General features: G+C 35.2%; 1 long non-coding RNA gene across 1 annotated transcript in view; it reads right to left on the reverse strand.

The window, feature by feature from the left end:
* The window catches only part of LOC138849488 (uncharacterized), a 57921-nt gene extending 44636 nt beyond the window's left edge, over positions 1 to 13285 (reverse strand). The window contains exons 1-2 of the long non-coding RNA XR_011388357.1: positions 11741 to 13285; positions 7211 to 7278 (exon numbers count right to left, since the gene is read on the reverse strand). This is a non-coding gene — a long non-coding RNA (uncharacterized lncRNA). The remainder of the gene's footprint in view (positions 1 to 7210; positions 7279 to 11740) is intronic.
* Positions 13286 to 15253: the final 1968 nt, after the last annotated feature.

Here is a 15253-nt window from a genome sequence, read left to right on the forward strand (position 1 = left end):
AGAACCATAACAAATCATGTTTGTTGTAATTAGGAATGGTTAATATATGCATTGCTTGATGCCAAGTCTAAATTTGCTGCAATTTCACATTTTAAAATTTTTATTGTTACTATAAAGAGAACATTTCGTGCATTTCATAGAATACTACGAACATGATACTTCCCTTCTTTCTCCTTCCTTTCCTTCTCTTTCCTTTTTTTTTAATTTTTGCAATAACAGATTTTCAATTTTTCTTTTGTAATCATAGGCTTAATGCTCAAATAAATAGAGTTTTCAACAATTAAAATAATAGAAATACCACTGTCCCAAGGGAATATAGAAAAGGGCTATAAAATAATCAAATCATAGGATGTCAATTTTACTCTAACACATTCAGAATTTTTTTATTAACTACCACAAGTGAGAGAAATTAAAAGATATGTGTTTTTCTTGGTCTGGCTTATTTTACTAATCATAATTGTCTGCAGTTACATCCATTTTGTTGCAAAAGGTAGTATTTCACTCTTTTTATGGCTGAGTAATATTCCATCATGTATAAAAAAAAATCACATTTCCTTTATCCAGTCATCATATGGTGGACATCTGGGATAATTCCATATCTTCACTATTGTGAATTTAACTGCAATAAACATGGGGGTACAAATGTCTTATTTATATGCCGATTTCATTTCATTTGAGTAAATTCCTTGGAGTAGGATTTCTGGGTCAAAGGTAGATCTGTTTTCAGATTTCAGAGGAATTTCCATACTGTCTTCTACATTGGCTGCCCTAGCACACATTCCCAAAAGTGGGTTAGGGTACATTTTCCCCCATATCCTTGCCAGAATTCATTATTATTTCTGTATGAGAGCCACTCTAACTGGGATGAAGTGAAACCTCATTGCGGTTTTTTCTTAAACTTCCATGATGGCTAGTGATTCTGAACATTTTTTCATGTGTCTGTTGGCCATTTGTATTTCATCCTTTGTAAAGTGCCTATTCATGTCCTCGGTTCATTTCTTACTATATTATTTGTTTTGTTGTTGATGAGTTTCTTGAGTCCCTATACATTCTGGATATTAATCCTCTATCAGATGCATAATTTGCAAATAATTTCTCAAATTCTGCCAGTTGCCTCTACATTTTATTATTTTCTCAATGTAATTTTCCATCTAGTAGCCGTGTTATGCCTATGATTTTCCATTCATAAATATGTTTTAAAACCTGCATAGTGGTGGCTATAATTAAGAAAGAAGTGAGGCAACAGAATGCTTTAATTTCAAGTGCTAAAAACAATAACATACAGTTGTCATTAAACGTTGAGATTAAAGTATCTACATGAACCCTGGGCTTTTGAATTACAGTTTGAGCATTAACAGTAGAAGAACTGGAGTGATAGGATTTGACTCTAAACCTTAGATCTTCTTCTAAGCTGTGTGGCCTTATTGCCATAAATGCTATCATTTTATACAATGATAAAAATTGATTAAAAATAGATGCCTTTTCTGTAGAGTCCACTCTTCTGCTTATAAAAATGATATCAGTGTGATATTTCACAAATCATAGAATTAAAAAATTCAAAATGTTCATACTGATAATATCTGTATTAAAGTAATATTTGATGCTTATTTTAAAAATAAAGATTAAAAAAGGCCTAAGAATTTAAGGGTATTTCTGTTTGGTAAATGGAAGAAGAAATTCTGACTATTGCATGGGATTTTGTTTGCTGGTATCTGTTTTCAGTAGCTTTATGTCACATATATGCATACACATGCATTATATTGTTTGACTTTTGCTGTTTTTGAACTTTTTAAAACAGGTGTTATATCTTATGTAGTCTTCTAAGACTTGCTCTTTTACGATGATGTGATCCAATGGTGATATTTTATCTAATTACAGATCATTTTATTGCTGCTTGATATTCACTTTATGAAAATTCCACAAAACATTTATGTATCCCACTATTTATGGATGCTTTTTTATTGCTAGTTTTTTTTTTTTTTTTTTTTTTTGACAGTCAGACTTAGACAATGAGAGAGAGAGAGAGAGAAAGAGAGAAAGGTCTTCCTTTTCCATTGGTCCACTCCCAAAATGGCCACTATGGCCGGCATGCTGCGCTGATCAGAAGCCAGGAGCCAGGCGCTTCCTCCTGGTCTCCCATGCGGGTGCAGGGCAGAAGCACCTAGGCCATCCTCCACTGCCTTCCTGGGCCACAGCAGAGAGCTGGGCTGGAATAGGAGCAACAGGGACAGAATCTGGCACCTGACCAGGACTAGAACCCGGGGTCCTGGCGCCGTAGACGGAGGATTAGCCAAGTGAGCCATGGCACCGGCCACTAGTTTTTTGTTATTAAGAACAGTGCCACAATTGGCATTCTCATTATGTCTCCCAGGATACTAGTGAAAGATTTTTCTCATGTATATCTCTTAGAATGATGATTATTCAGGAATGTTCCACTTTATTAAAAAGCATTTTTCAAAATGGCTGAATTATTTTATATTCTTGTCAACAATCGGTGACCCATGTCCTCTACCAAACTTGGCTGCATCAGAAGACTTTTTAAATTTTATTTGTGAGTCCTGGAAATGGAATCCCATTTGCTCTTTATTGGTATTCTTTTTTGTAAAGTTAATTTTTCATTTGTTTGTTTGCTATCAACATCTTTTAGAATACTTATATTCATGTATAGCCAATATTATATTTAACTTTCTATATCATTTAAATTTATAGACTCACTGTATATATGCCTATAGTATTTTTCTAATCATAACAATGTTAATTAACATCTTTTGATCTATGTTCTATTTTTATTTTTTAAAGATTTATTTATTGCTTGAGAGACAGAGTTACAGGCAGAGAGAGGGAGACACAGAGAAAGGTCTTCTATCTGCTGATTCACTCCCTAAATGACTGCAAGAACCAGATTTGGGCCAATATGTAGCTAGGAGCCAGGAGCTTGTCCCAGGTTTCCCATGGGAATGCAAGAGCCCAAGGACTTGGGCACTCTTCTACTGCTTTCCCAGGCCACAGCAGAGAGCTGGATTGGAAGAGATACAGCCAGGAATTGATCTGTGACCCATATGGGATGCCAGCCCCACAGGCAGATGATTAACCTACTATACCACAGTTCTGGCCCCTGTTTTATATTTTTAATAAACAAAACAGTGCTTTTGCTTTAGATACACATTAATGCCACATAAAGCAGCAGAAAGTATATTTTATATCAAAATTCTACTTTCTTTTTTTTTCTTTTTTAGAAAGCTTTTACTTAATAAATATAAGTTTCATAGGTATAGCTTTAAGAATATTGTAGTTCTTCCCCGCATACCCATCCTCCCACCCCACTTCCATCCTACCACCTACCCCCTCTCCCATCCCATTCTTCATTAAAATTTATTTTTAATTATCTTTATATATGGAAGACTAACTCTACTAAGGAAAGATTTCAACAGTTCGCACCCACACAGACATACAAAGCATAAAGTGCTGTTTGAAGGCAAGTTTTAACTTTAATTCTCATAGTACGACTCATTAAAGACTGAGGTCCTTCATGGAAAGAAAGTGCACAGTGACTCTTGTTGATTTAACAATCGATACTTTTATTTGTGATGTCAACAATCACCTGAGGCTCTTGTCATGAGCTGCCAAGGCTGTGGAAGCCTTTTGATTCCACAAACTCCATCAGTATCTAGACAGGGCCATAAGCAAAGTGGAATTTCTCTCCTGCCTTCAGAGAAAGGTACCTCCTTCTTTGATGGCCCCACTGGGATCTCTCAGAGTTCCTTCATATAGGTCACGTTTGCCTCAGTGTCGTGACTTTCCATGCCTAAAATGTTCTCATGGGCTTTTTAGCCAGATCCGAATGCCTTAAGGGCTGAATCTGAGGCCAGAGAGCTGTTTAGGGCATTTGTCATTCTATGAGTCTGCTTTGTGGCCTGTTTCCCATGTTGGATCATTCTTTCCTTTTTTTAATTCTATCTATTGTTATTAGCAGGCACTTGGACTTATTTATGTGACCCCTTTGACAATTATTCCTATCCATATGATCAGTTACATACTTAAAATGATCACTTTAACTAGTAAGATGCAATTATTACAACCCAGCTTAATGGGATTTGGTATCCCATGGCAAGATTTTAGCTTTACTCTTAGGGGAAGTCCATGTGGAACCCTCATCCCTCTCTTATTCCCACTCTTATTTTTTACTGGGATCAATTTTCAATTGGATTCAAACACCTATGAATAATTCTATGTTAAGAGTTCAACTAACAGTATTAAGTAGAAAAAGAAAATAGTAATAAAATAAAATAATAAGCTGTTTCTCAACAGTCAGGACAGGGCTGATGAAGTCATTGCTTCTCATAGTGTCCATTTCATTTCTACAGCTTTCCTGTTAGGTCCTCAGTTAGTTGTTACCACTCAAGGAGAACGTATGATATTTGTCCCTTTGGCGCTAGCTTATTTCACACAGCATGGTGTTTTCCAGATTTCTCCATTTTGTTGCAAATGACCAGATTTCGTTTTTTTTTTTACTACTGTGTAGTATTCCATATAGTATATATCCCATAATTTGTTTATCCAGTCTTCCATGATGGGCATTTAGGTTGATTCCATGACTTAGCTATTTTGAATCAATCTACAATAAACATGGAGATGCAGATTGCTGTTTTATTTGCTGAATTCATTTCCCTTGGGTAAATTCCAAGGATTGGGATGGCTGGGTTGTGTGGTAGGCTATATTCATATTTCTGAGGTATCTCCAAAATATCTTCCATAGTGGCTTTACCAGTTTATGTTCCCACCAACAGTGAATTAGGGAACCTTTTTTCCCACATTGTCCTCAGCATTTGTTGTTTGTTGATGTTTTATGAAAGTTATTCTAACTGGGGTGAGGTGAAACCTCATTGTGGTTTTGATTTTCATTTCCCTGATGGCTAGTGATCCTGACCATTTTTTCATGTGTCTATTGGCCATTTGGATTTCCTCTTTTGAGAAATGTCTGTTTAAGTCCTTGGCCCATCTCTTAAGTGAGTTGTATGTTTTGTTGTTGTGGAGTTTCTTGATCTCTTTGTAGATTCTGGTTATTAATCCTTTATCAGGTCCATAATTTGCAATAGTTTCTCCCATTCTGTTGGTTGCCTCTTCTGTTTCCTCACTGTTTCTTTTGCCAAACAGAAACTTTTCAATTTGATTTAAGTTAAATCAAATTCAATTTGATTGAATCCAGGTTAATTTTAGCTTTGACTGCCTTTGCCTCTGGGGTCTCTTTCAAGAAGGTTTGCCTTTGCCTATATCTTGCAGGGTTTCTCCAGTGTTCTCAAATAATTTGATGGTATTGCACTATACATTTAAATTTTTATTCCATGTTGAGTGGATTTTTTTGTAAGGTGTAAGGTAGGGCTCTTGTTTCATACTTCTGCATGTGGAAATCCAGTTTTCCCAACACTGTTTGTTGAATAGACTGTCTTTGCTCCAGGGATTGGTTTTAGGTCCTTGATCAAATATATGTTGGCTGTAGATATTTAGGTTGATTTTTGGTGTTTCTATTGTGTTCCATTGGTCTATCCAACTCTTTTTGTATCAGTACCAGGCTGTTTTGATTATAACTGCCCTGTAGTATGTCTTTTTTTCCCTAGTATCATATTTTATTATAATATATTGAAAAAATTGATATATTTATTGTTTTAACTTTTATTTAATGAATACAGATTTCCAAAGTACAGTATGTCTTGATATCTGATATTGTGATGTCTCCAGCTTTGCTTTTGTTGTACAAATTGCTTTTGCTATTCAAAGTCTCCTGTGCCTCCACATTTCAATATCATTTTTCTAGATATGAGATGAATGTCTTTGGTATTTTGATTATCATCACATTGAATCTGTAAATTGTTTTTGGAAGAATGGACATTTTTATGATGTTGATTCTTTTCAATCAATGAACATGGAAAATTTTCCCAGTTTTTTATATCTTTTTCTATTCCCTTCTTTAATGTTTTGTAATTCTCATTGTACAGATCTTTGACAACCTTGGTTAAGTTTATTCCAAGGTATTTTATGTTTTTGGAGCTATTGTGAATGGGATTGATCTTAGAAGTCCTTTCTCAGGCCGGCGCCGCAGCTCACTAGGCTAATCCTCCACCTTGCGGCACCGGCACACCGGGTTCTAGTCCCGGTCAGGGCGCTGGATTCTGTCCCTGTTGCCCCTCTTCCAGGCCAGCTCTCTGCTGTGGCCAGGGAGTGCAGTGTAGGATAGCCCAAGTCCTTGGGCCCTGCACCCCATGGGAGACCAGGATAAGTACCTGGCTCCTGCCATCGGTCTGCATGGTGCGCTGGCCACAGTGCGCAGGCCTTGGCGGCCATTGGAGGGTGAACCAATGGCAAAGGAAGACCTTTCTCTCTGTCTCTCTCTCTCTCACTGTCCACTCTGCCTGTCAAAAAATAAATAAAAAAAAAAAGAAGTTCTTTCTCAGCCATGGCATATAGATTATTTTGTTACAGGTTTTATCCTAGGTCCTTTGTAAATATTGATTCATTTAATGCTTGAAATAATCTTCTAAGGTAATTTCTTTTTTTTTCTCAGTTCACAGATGAAGAAATTGAGGCATACAGAGGAAAGGGACATCTCCAGGACCACACAGTGAGTGGCATGGATGAGAATATGAACCACTTAGTCTGTCTCCAGAGTTAATTATTTTAATTAGTATGTTACACGTTTTGTCTCCAGAAATACTGTGGCTATTTTGAGTCTTCCTCAGTTTTCTTACATGAATAACAATTTCAAACATTTATAATTTATAATGTGACAGCTTTTTGCTTCTTATTTATGTTTTAAAACATACATAGAATGATTTGGTAATAGTTAAACAGAATAGTACTTCAATACAAAACATATCTACCTTATTATTATGATACACGGCGTAAGTAAAGACTATGAATTATTTTGCTTCTGATTGAGTTTTGACACCAAAGTGACAGAAATTTGTATTTGTTTATTCTTTTTTAAATATTTGGTACTGTGTAATGTGTTATTGACATTTAATAAGTGAGAAAGTAAGCCCATAGGTTTCATAAACTAAATCAATATGTCACTTTAGTTGATGGGTTGTCTGTAATTTGTTTCTGGATTGTTTAAAAATGTTTTTATGTGAATATCTAAAGTCAAAATAAGAATTTGGCATTTTGCTTTGGACCTGGGTCTATAATGATTCCAGAACTTGCATAATTTACTTACTCACAACCTTGCACTGTTAGTCTATTCATTTTTATTCCTCCATCGCCAAGTGTTCTCAGCCAGCTAGTCTGTGTTAAAGAACAATGAAACAAAATAATACAGTTCAGTAGCAAATAAGAAAAAATGGAGATGAGGATTGTGTCCTAGATGTAACTAGATTTCAAGCCTATTTACAGAATTTTACCTCATTTAGTATCCAAGTTGTAATTTTATGATTTAAAATTCTTTTAGGTAGCCTTCCCTTAATGTTTTAAGATTTCTGATTAATTGTGTAAAGTTATTAATAGTGCCCCCTTTAGAATAATAAGTTGTCTTTCCATTAAGAGGAGCTGATTTTCTAGTTTCCTCCAGAAGAGTGTTACTCATAAAGGACCTTCATCTGTCTAGCACTTGGCACATAGTAGAACCTCAATAAATGCATGATAAATGCATTTTTAAATGAACAAATAGAATGGCCTCTTACAAAATTTTGATATCAGTCACTTCCAAGTTGATGTTTAATAACCAGAATTACATATTAAAGGTCACAAGAAAAGGCAAAACCTTAAAATACTTTTTCACCTGCTATAGAATGAAACACAGGATTTCTCAGTGAGGAATAAATGAAATGGGTGTAAGGGCTGAAATATAATGGACACTCTGAGACAAAGGATCCTTGAAAAGTCCATGGGTAAATGGAATTATAAGGTAAGTTTATTTTGATGCAAATTTTTTAAATAAAAGTTTACATTTTTATAATGCACAATTTTCATAAGCTTCTTAAAGATCCTTCTACGAAAACCACTTCATTCATATATATTCTATAGCTTAACTCAATGCTTGAATATAAGTATCATCAATCAGTTACATACTATTGTTCATATTTGTTACTTCCTAACAATAAACTTATATCCATTAGATCCATGTATTTTGAAAGGTTCAATGCTATACAGCACATATTAGACCACGAGTGCCCAAGCCACACACTAACTGGAAAAAATATTAAGCATTTCTGAACTATCACAATATAATCTTTATATATGCAGTTCATAATACTGTACTTTATCAAAGCTTCACTATCATTATAGAGAAAATTAAGAAGAAAATAAGTAAATGTTTCTTAAAAATTCATATTCACACTATCAGTGAGTACTTTGCTGACAGACTGAAATATTCAAGGAAAATGATATTCACTCCCCATCAGTTGACACCTGACATTATTTAAACCATCAATGTCATAGAGAAAAGATGATCCATTCTCATCTCATCATTTCCTTTTCTATGAAATCATAGTTCTATAGTTAGGCCCACAGATGGAATTTTCAGTTACATAATGACATCATTATCTGAACTTGGCTCCTGGTGGCTCAGCTCTGTCATAGGATGATGTCAAAATTGGCCACAGGGCCTCTTCTCTCAGAGTATATTGTCTGTTCTGGAACTGGCACTGTTCACTGTGAAACACAGTACATTGAGTGCCTTTTAAAAATAGTTTTTCCTTTGTCTGATGTTTATTAGATCCTAAAGCCATTGTTCCATCTTGGAAATATATCTTTAAATTCATAGATACCAATGTGAAAAAGTTATAAATGATAGATATTTTTATTTTGCCTTTTCTTTCGAAGATACATCTATATCCTTAAACACCTGTGTCAGTTGCTGAAAATGGTTATTTAGTCAACGTATGTTAAACTCTTTGGCCATAATCTAAGAGGTATTCTCTCCATGAATTAATACAGATATTTTTATTATAAAATGGAAATATTCGGAATAATTACTATGCAATATCCTGGTATGAGAATCTATCATTAATATCTCCTACCTGCTGTGTAAGTACATTTTAGCAACTGCATATTATATATTCTAAGTACTTTCAAATTTATCATCATATTGAATAATCAATAACTGTATGTGTACATGTTTAAGTAGATAGTGAAATCTGATTATCATTGTCTCCATTTTCTATACAAGTAAACTGAGGTTCAGAGAGTGTTAAGACCTCACCTGGTCACCCTGACACTAACAGTTGATCATTTAAGTCTGGGTTTTCTTGCTCCATGTCTATAACTTCCTCCAGTTTCTATCTACCTCCCTTTTGAAATGTGAATAATAACGAATCATGTGCGATTTTTTCACTTTCCTAAAATGCATGGTTCTGTTCACTGGTACTTTCTTAGTTAAAGAAATGTACTTTTTAACTGTGCTCAATTTTCTGATTCAAATGTTGACATTTGGATCATTATGAGTTGCTTTTCCATCCTATGCTTCACAATATGGCAGTGTCCCAAGGTCCGAATTAGTAACTTGAAAATGTAATGTCAGTGGCTTTATGGAAAAAGGAATAAAGAGGATTTGGACTGAATAGGACAAATTTGGTCATTGTTTTTAAAAGTCATTCTTTTAAAAGTGGAGATCTTGGCTTCCTAATATTAAAACTAAGTGAGAATTTAGATTTTAATTATAGACTTCTGCAAAGTTCACTCTTTGTGTTAAACCAACAAGAAGCTTTTTATAGATAGCAATTTATTCACTTTCTTTAACAATCCAAACTGAACAATCATATTCATGACTTTTTTTTTTTAATTAAAGAAAGTTTCTCTTCAGAATTGTTGCTATAACTGATAAGGTAAAGCTTCCTTTGAGCTGAAACTAACTGAAAAATCTAAACCTCCTGGGTTTGAGGCTCAAAGTATTTGACTTATTGTGAATCATGAGTGACAGAGTGACTGAGAGGAACAAACACAGAATAGGTAATCTTAGAGCCCACAACACCAGCAATTCATTGTTTTGACCAAATAATTGTGCAGAATGTGATGGTTTAGAAGACATGGTCAGAAGTCCATATCCAGTTCTCCTTAGAAATCACTAGGAAGCCTTTTCAAAGTCATGCTTTTCTCTGAACCTTGGTTTATTCATCTATAAAGTGAACATTGATCTACATGAACTCACATAATTATTGCAGTGTTAACATCCTAATCTCACAAATGCTTAAGAAGAGAGCAACATCATGGAAGTTTTATGAAAGTGTCAACTTCAGATGTGAAGCCTTCAAAAAATATTTTCTTCCTGCATAGGGTTGTTGTTGGATGCAGAGCAAAGGCTATTTGCCAGATTCTAGGAATAATTTTACTTTGATTAAATATTTGTGGTGCTGCTTCAAATCATGCTGCTCTTCTAGCCTTACTTGATTATCTAGATTTTGGTTTTTCAGTTTTGAGAACAATATATTAAGGTAGCATTTCATAGATTGACTTTTTCTGTAGATTGATTTCTAAAACAAAACAGATATTTCAATTGTTCATGCAAGCATTATTCTATAATAAATTATATTTTTGAGTTATTTATCTAGAATAATATGAATCCATTAAAATATTTGACATACTAAATAATATATGATTTCTTAGGTTGAAAGGAGATGTAATCAGTTGAAACTTCTTTACTATAAATTTTTCATATTCTTGTTGGACCCACCATGATACCTTAATAATACATTATTACATGCTATTCTCACCATTCCTGAACTGATTGATGTGGATAGCTCCCTTTAAGATATTACATATTCACATGGTAAGCATAAAAAGAGAAAGTTAAGGAGTGGAGGCTATTGATAAAAGCAAAGGAACATCTTTGATATTGTTTTCCAAAAAGAAGTCAGATCATTTCCCTAGAAATCACTATTCTTTTGAAGTTACTCTCCAGCTATGTGGATTAGAAAGATCATGGTGTTAGAAATTACACGTTAGCTGGCACCGCGGCTCACTAGGCTAATCCTCCACCTTGCGGCTCTGGCGCACCGGGTTCTAGGGCCGGTTGGGGTGCCAGATTCTTTCCCGGTTGCCCCTCTTCCAGGCCAGCTCTCTGCTGTGGCCAGGGAGTGCAGTGGAGGATGGCCCAAGTGCTTGGGCCCTGCACCCCACGGGAGACCAGGAGAAGCACCTGGCTCCTGCCTTCGGATCAGCGTGGTGCGCTGGCTGCAGCGCGACAGCCATGGCGGCCATTGGAGGGTGAACCAATGGCAAAAGGAAGACCTTTCTCTCTGTCTCTCTCTCTCACTATCCACTCTGCCTGTCCAAAAAAAAAAAAAAAAATTCTTAAAGAAATTACACGTTAGTTGTAATCCAGACTCTGACAAACTGCATGTATGGGACATGCTATTTAGATTCTCTAAAAATCAGCTTCTTATCTGAAAATTGGGAGATACATTCTACAATTTGCTGAAGGAATTCCTTTCCCATATTTTTGAAACTATTGATCCATGAAACTAAACAAAATGGGTCATTTTTAAACTGAGATTTAGTATCCAATTTTTGACTCTACCTTGGTTCCTCTATTCTAAAATGATTTAACTGATAACATACATTAATATAGTCAATTTTAGAGGATAAAAATAGACATGAAATCGTATTCCGTAAGACTTCCATTGGAAATAGAGAATCAAATTCATATTTTTGTATGTCTATTGTTTCTGAAAGTGATTGACACTGTATTATTTATATTCTTCATGCTGAGTTAATTTCAATGTAATAGTGATATCTAACCTATGCTTATTACCTTTGTATGATATGGGAGATTTTGATGCTTCATCTCATTTCTTCATGTAAATGATAGAGAATGTCCTGCACGTGACATTAATAACACAAATTAGTACACAAAATCCATTAACATTTTCATATAGAGTAATGCATAGTGTGTGCACATGCATAAATATTAAGTGTTGTGTGTGCTCATACATGCATATATGTGTTAGGAGGGAGAAAACAATGAGGAAATACTTTATAGAACAGAAGAAATCTAAGTTAGTATATAATTCTAATTAAATATGTTAAAGCAATTGAGCTTTGAAATGCAAGAATTAAATATTTAGACATAATGTAGAAGAGATATTTATAGTTGCCTTTCAAGGACAGTCAGTTAGCCAACTTAGTGAATTTATTTACTATTTTTGGAATACTCTGCCTAAGGCAAAACAAAACAAATAAACAAGAAAATGGTTCTGTTGTGATACTGCAGTTTCTTGAGTTACAGTGCTTCTCCAAATAGCATCAACATCACCTGGCAACTTCTGAGAAATGCAAACTCTTAGAAAATCTGTTGGAAGACTCACATTCCAGGTGGTTCTCAGACACCCAAATGTTTGAGAAGCTGCAACTTAATAATACAGTGGAGAAATTGGTCCAAATCTGATCTGTGAACATAAAGCAACTCTATAAATTTCGTTTTATGAGTATAATACTTATCAATCTTTTAAAGATCCTATATACTTTGGAGCAATGAATATCCAAGTTCAATTCCAGGCTCTGGCTCCGCTGGACTCCAACTTCTGGATCATGAAGACTCAAGAAGGCATTGGTGATGGCTGAAGTGAACAGGTTTCTCCTACCCGTGGAAAAGACCTGGATTGTATTCCTGGATCCCAGCTGATGTTGATAATAAATTCTAGGTTGAGAAAAGCTACTCTCAGAGGTCTAACTATAAATGGACAGTGACTGGACAAACATGATGACTTAGAGACTCACTCACCAGAAACAATTCCAAAATGCATAAAACCTACAAAACCAATGTTTTGACACAAATGGCAATAGGCAGGGCTGACTGTTTTCCCAGAGAAAGAAAATTCAATAGCTGAGTCCTAAATTCACTCAGACTTTTGTTGGAGATATCTCTGGTCTGAATTACAGAATAAGGGAATCAAATTAGAGCAGTGAAGTCTCAGAATGAATACACTGGGGTATTCAGAATCGATGGGAGCACATTGCTAGTAGTTTACTCTCAACTGATTCCAGAATTAAAAACAAACAAAACAAAAACTGAATGCACAGAGATTACATTTTGGGAAGACAGAGCAGTACAAGGCAGAAAACATCATAAAAATGTCCAGAAATCTACATAAGAATCTCATGGGGCATTGTTCAATTTAAGGAATCTCCATAAATTTTATGAAAGTGTATATTATATCAAAAAGCTACATGCACTTCAAATTTGTTTTCATCAAAATAAACTTAGCTGTAAATTTCATTTTCCATTTTTTTAAAAGACCTTTTCCTTTTTTTTAACTTTTATTTAATGAATATAAATTTCCAAAGTACGGCTTATGGATTACAATGGCTTCCCACCCATAACTTCCCTCCCACCCACAACCCTCCCCTTTCCCACTCCCTCTCCCCTTCCATTCACATCAAGATTCATTTTCGATTCTCTTTATATACAGAAGATCAGTTTAGTATATATTAAGTAAAGATTTCAACAGTTTCCACCCACATAGAAACACAAAGTGAAAAATACTGTTTGAGTACTAGTTATAGCATTAAATCACAATGTACAGCACATTTAGGACAGAGATCCTACATGGGAAATAAGTGCACAGTGACTCCTGTTGTTGACTTAACATTAAATTGACACTCTTATTTATGGCCTCAGTAATCACCCTAGGCTCTTGTCATGAGTTGCCAAGGCTATGGAAGCCTTTTGAGTTCACCTACTCTGATCATATATAGACAAGGTCTTAGTCATAAGTGGAAGTTCTCTCCTCCCTTCAGAGAAAGCTACCTCCTTCTTTGATGACCTGTTCTTTCCCTGGGATCTCACTCGCGGAGATTGATTTTATTTTATTTTATTTTTATTTTATTTTATTTTTTTTTTTTGCCAGAGTGTCTTGGCTTTCCATGCCCGGAATACTCTCATGGGCTCTTCAGCCAGATCCAAATGCCTTTAGGGCTGATTCTGAGGCCAGAGTGCTGTTTAGGACATCTGCCATTCTGTAAGTCTGCTGTGTTTCCCGCTTCCCATGTTGGATAGTTCTCTCCCTTTTTGATTCTATCGGTTAGTATTTTCAGACACTAGTCTTGTTTATGTGATCCCTTTGGCTCTTAGTCCTATCATTATGATCAATTGTGAACAGCAATTGATCACTGGGACTAGTGAGATGGCATTGGTATATGCCACCTTGATGGGATTGACTTGGAATCTCCTGGTATGTTTCTAACTCTACCATTTGGGGCAAGTCAGCTTGAGCATGTCCCAAATTGTACATCTCTCCCCTCTCTTATTCCTACTTTTATATTTAACAGCGATCACTTTTCAGTTAAGTTTCAGCACTTAAGAATAACTATGTATTGGTTACAGAATTCAACCAATAGTATTAAGTAGAACAAACAAACAAAAATACTAGGAGGGATAAAGTATTAATTTGTTCATCAACAGTCAGGGCAAGGACTGATCAAGTCACCGTTTCTCATAGTGTTCATTTCACTTTAACAGGTTTCCTTTTGGGTGCTCGGTTAGTTGTCACCAATCAGGGAGAACATATGATATTTGTCCCTTTGGGACTGGCTTATTTCACTCAGTATGATGTTTTCCAGATTCCTCCATTTTTTGTAAATGACCGGATTGCATTGTTTTTTTACTGCTGAATAGTATTCTGTAGAGTACATATCCCATAATTTCTTTATCCAGTCTATTGTTGATGGGCATTTAGGTTGATTTCAGGTCTTAGCTATTGCGAATTGAGCTGCAATAAACATTAAGGTGCAGACAGCTTTTTTGTTTACCAATTTAATATCCTTTGGGTAAATTCCAAGGCTAAGAAAGAACTGCTAAGATCAATCCCATTCACAATAGCTACAAAAACAATCAAATACCTTGGAATAAACTTAACCAAGGACGTTAAAGAACTCTACGATGAGAATTACAAAATCTTAAAGAAATAGAAGAGGATACCAAAAAATGAAAAAATCTTCCATGCTCATGGATTGGAAAATCAACATCATCAAAATGTCCATTCTCCCAAAAGCAATTTATAGATTCAATGCGTTACCAATCAAGATACCAAAGACCTTCTTCTCAGATCTGGAAAAAATGATGCTGAAATTCATATGGAGACACAGGAGACCTTGAATAGCTAAAGCAATCTTGTACAACAAAAAACAAAGCCGGAGGAATCACAATACCAGATTTCAGGACATACTACAGGGCAGTTGTAATCAAAACAGCATTGTACTGGTAGAGAAACAGATGGATAGACCAATGGAACAGAATAGAAACAACAGAAATCAACCCAAACTTCTA

The sequence above is a fragment of the Oryctolagus cuniculus genome, chromosome 4 (genome assembly GCF_964237555.1).
Source record: "Oryctolagus cuniculus chromosome 4, mOryCun1.1, whole genome shotgun sequence".
Lineage (NCBI taxonomy): Eukaryota > Metazoa > Chordata > Mammalia > Lagomorpha > Leporidae > Oryctolagus > Oryctolagus cuniculus.